The sequence below is a fragment of the Echinops telfairi genome, unplaced genomic scaffold, assembly GCF_000313985.2.
Source record: "Echinops telfairi isolate 266 unplaced genomic scaffold, ASM31398v2 ScPeMD7_70;HRSCAF=299, whole genome shotgun sequence".
NCBI lineage: Eukaryota > Metazoa > Chordata > Mammalia > Afrosoricida > Tenrecidae > Echinops > Echinops telfairi.
The window spans coordinates 18,691,884-18,696,368 of record NW_022103968.1 but is presented as its reverse complement, the minus strand read 5'-3'; the positions used below and the strand labels follow the sequence as shown (position 1 = coordinate 18,696,368).

Genomic DNA, 4,485 nt, shown 5'->3' with positions numbered 1-4,485 from the left:
ACCCATGAGTACTGTTCTTCAATCAATCAATCATGTAAATGAGACTTAGTGGTCAACATTTCCCCTAGACCAGCAGTTCTCATCCTGTGGGTTGCAACCCCTTTGGGGGTCGAATGACCTTTTCACAGGGGTCGCCTAAGACCATCAGAAAGCACATATTTCCAATGGTCTTAAGAACAGACACCGCTCCTCTATCCGTTTCCAGGCCGGTCCGCCCATGTGCAGATACGCCCACAGATGAGTACCCAGCGTGAAGACTGTGACCCTAGGCTATACCATGCTTGAAGACAAAATTTCATTTATTTGTATTGTAATTAGAAATAAATAGTTCACCATATAGAATTACATATTGTTTTCATGATGAATCACTATGCTTTCATTATGTTCAATTTGTAATAATGAAAATACATCCTGCATATCATATATTTACATGACGATTCCTAACAGTAGCAAAATGACAGTGAGGAAGTAGCAATGAAAATAATTTTATGGTTGGAGGTCACCACAACATGAGGAACCGTATTATAGGGTCGCAGATTAGGGAGGTTGAGAACCACTGCCCTGGACCAAAGATGAAAAGGGGCGGAGGATGGTGGCGGGGATGCGGAGGAGAGAGGTCAAGGAAGCCAGACTAATGGAAATACAACAGCCAGGATGGCAATCATGAGCATGCTCACACATTGTGAAAAGTGTTAACTCATGTCACTGAACAGTATGTATAGAAATTCTGAAATGAGAACTGAATTTGCTAATACTTTTTGCTCCAAGTAAAAAGAGCAATTTGACGTCATGCAGGGATTCATTTATTGTCACTGAAGTTGTTGCAAATGGCAGCAGCATCTGAATGTTCTGTGGAAGGAAGTGGGCTCAACCCACTCTCAGTCCTGCAGAGATGATCTCTTTTCAGTCTCTTTTCAGGGCATGAACAGTGCTTACTAGGAAACTCTTGTCACGTGGGGCTTTGCTCACAGAATAAACCGGCCTTGGCGAGTTCCAAGGGCAATACTAGTCATTGCAGGTGCTTGCCTTTTACCTTTCATCTGTGCATTTCCAAGTAACTTACACCACATTAGCTTATTGGCTACTCTCAGCCCTGGAGCAGCCATCACTCTTGGCTTTGTGCAGGAGGCAGTGGATGCTATCTGAGCTTTGGCTTCAGAGAGAGTCCTTGGGTTGAGAGCCACAGGGCCCCTGTCTAGCAGTGGTGGTGCCATCTGAATACCTTACCTTGCATCACAGTGTCGGGACTGGAATGCCTCCCTAGAGACCTCTCCCAGAATTCCTCTGTAATCCCCTTGAAAATGATTGTGGTAAGATCTAATTAAATAGTTGTCATTCTTAACATTTTTAGGTGTGCAGTTGGGGACATTAATTACATTCACCATGTTGTGTTACCCTGGCCACTACACAGGTGCAAACTTCCTACATCGGTCCAAACAGAACCTCTGTACCCCTTAAGCAATAACTCCTGTGCCCACTCTTCATCACCTCTTGGAACCCACGGCTGTCTGTACATCTTCATGGGAGCAGATCGCTTCCTCTTTCTGCTGCAGAGTGGCCCATGGGTTTGAACCACCCACCTTGTGGTTAAGCAGCCCACCCCCCAGCCCACAGTGCCACCAGGGCTCCATCCCAAGTCCTGGCAGTTACTAATAAACTTTGGTCTCTCTCTGTTGGCCTATTCTAGATATTTCATATAAGTGGGATCATATAATATTTCCCCTTTTGATAATATTTATTTAACCTAGCAGAATGTTTTTGAGGCTCATCCATGTTACACAGCATATATCAGAATTTTATTTCTCTATAAGACTGAATAGTATTCCATTGTCTGCATGGGGGTGAGGGGTTTCAAAAAGTTCATAGCAATATGGAGTTGAATTGTACATTTTGAGTTACTTTTCATGTATCTTTCAATTCCATTTTTTCCATAATACATTTGGAGCTCCTTCATATGGTATGAGGTATGGGTCCAACATCATCTTTTGACTTTTTGCATGTAGAGATTCAGTTTTCGGATCACTATTTGTTGAAGAGACTATTCATTCTCCATTGAATCAACTTGGTGTGATTGTCTAAAATCAATTAGCCAAGGAAGTATAGTCCACACTCCTTTTCCAGTGCAGGAAATGGAGGCATTCAATTGAGGCCCAGGGAAGGGAAGGGAAGGGAAATAGCCAAACCAAGGCAGCTAGTTAGGGACATGGTCAGTAACTTGTCTGAAGGAGAAAAGAGAAAATAAAAACTACTCCCCCCACACACAATCATCCCTTCCCTCTATACACTTATAGACCAAACCATACTCCAATACCGTGTGTGTCTCTCTAGACATCTCAAGAGTGCCGAAACCCAGGGAGCAGGAAGAAAATGAGGTATATATATAATGTCTATCTGATCACACAGCATAGAATTTCTGTTTCCACTCTGAGACAATGTTCTGGGCAACTCTGGTGGCTCTTCCTTTCCTTAGTTCCTGGAATGGGTCATTCCTGGAATGGGTCATTCTTAAAAAGAAATGGAAGTTGCAATTTCATCATTCTGGATAAATGAGTTCAGGAGGATGGGTTCTTTCTTTTCCCCTTATCTAGCACCTAGATTAACACAAGCCCAAAGGCAAAGGGTTTCAGAAAACAGAAAGTCAGCGTTACGGGCATTTATAACTGAAATGAAGCCTGGACAGAGCCAGGCTTCAGACAAGACCTAACCTAAAGTAGAATAATGTGTTTTTGCCAAGAACACAGCTGGAATAGCTCCATGCTTTTCACAGAATAGGCGCTCAATAAATACTTGTGGATTGATTTGGCAAGCAAAAATTCTTGGCATTTGGATCCTTTTCTGTTTTCAGCTTTAAAAAGGTAAAACATATATATAAATGTGTAGCTACAAAGGCACAGGTGGCCACGTCTGTTACAATGGAAAGAATCTTGGTGACAGTGTCTGTCCACTATAGTCCATCATTTTACAGACTGATTTCTAAGCTGCACTGACCCTGAGCTTTCCTGTGAGTGTGTGTGTGTGTGTGTGTGTGTGTGTGTGTGTAGGTTTCCACCTCCAAAGAAGTTGTGGAAACATTGCTGAGTTTCCCACCCACTACCCAAGATTCATAAAACACATTAGCTTATTAAAGATACTGAGAAGAGTTGGGGTTAAAGTGACAGTTTTAGCTTTGTTGAAACAAGCTCTTTCCAAATCTCCCTCCTTTTTAAATTTTTGCCTGACATTCATTAAAGTTCCACAAAATTCATGCTATTTGGAAAATACGGATTGAGCCCAATCTCTGACATGAACTAGTGAAAAGAGGTCCTGAGAGGGCCAGCAGTTCTCCTCTGTTCTCTCCAATAATCTGTGACTGGCTCCTTTTCCCACCCACCCTTCTCTTTCCTCTTTCCTCCTTCCTCTTCCCTGGCCCTTTCCTCTGTCTCCTTGCCACTGACCTCCTATAACTCCTGCTAGCTATTTCCCTTTGAAGGGTTCTTTATGGGGTAAGATTTCACATACATCCCCCCATCATCTCAATCATCATCGATTGTGTCTGGCTTCTTGGGACCTACTTTCAGCAATACCAGTCTGGTTGAACATGACTGACAAGTTCTGGCCACTCTCCGTCCAGATATGGGGTTCTAGTCCTAGCCCCTCTACTGACTACTTTCTTCGGTGAGCACTCGGTGATTTAGAAAGACATTAGCCACAGAGTGGAGCCAGGAAGAAAGCAGGAGAGAACGGCGATAGGGGCAGAAGGAGAGAACGTAACCACGGTTCAGAAGCCCAGCTTTGAGCTCGTCGTGGAGAGTCCAGAATGTGTGGGTTTGAATCCCGTGGCCTGGTTAGCCGTAATTAGCAACGGGACTTCAAAGAGGAGTTGAGCCTGTTGCAACATCTGTGAAATGGGAGTTATTTCCAAGGGTGGAGAGCCTTGACCTCGGGAATGTTCTTCACAGCGGGAGCTGTGGCGTGAGCAGGGGTCAGCTGGTGGGGTTTCGGGCATCTGGGGTGTGCAGGCAATAAGGCAAGTAGGAAGTCTAAAGGCATGGGTGAGCACAGTTTGCAGACCGTCTCGTGTGGGGAATGGGTGAGCTGTCAAGTTTAACTCAGCCTGTTTCCATTCACTGTACCTCCCCCATCTCAGCTCCCTGGTCCCCGCTCCCCTCCTACTCCACCCCTCTGGAGCTCACGCGCATGCGCTCTCCGGCGCCCCTACACAGCTTTCCACGTTTCACTTCCCTCACGTCTCCGCCTCCGCGCCTGTTACCTCGCTACGATTGGCCAGCCGACCTCTACGTCTTGGCCAATCAAAGTAGCCCCCTCGCCCCCGTGTTACTGGGTAGAACAAAACAAAAACAAACAGAGCGAGAGGGGCCAGAGCGGCGCCGAGGCGGCAGCAGAGGCTGAGGAGCGGGGCCGGGGCCAGCGGACTGGCGGCGGTCTGAGCGAGCGGCGGCGACCCGAGGGGTCAGTACCCGTGGGGCAGCTCGCACGCTCGGGAGG

The 4,485-nt window shown here is 46.0% G+C and overlaps 1 protein-coding gene across 2 annotated transcripts in view; it reads left to right on the top strand.

Moving 5' to 3' along the window:
* Positions 1–4,368: 4,368 nt before the first annotated feature.
* The window catches only part of PDCD4 (programmed cell death 4), a 24,893-nt gene continuing 24,776 nt past the window's right edge, over positions 4,369–4,485 (top strand). For both annotated transcript variants that reach the window (XM_004700930.2, XM_004700929.2), the window contains exon 1: positions 4,369–4,449. The gene's annotated coding sequence lies outside the window, so the exon portion shown is untranslated. The remainder of the gene's footprint in view (positions 4,450–4,485) is intronic.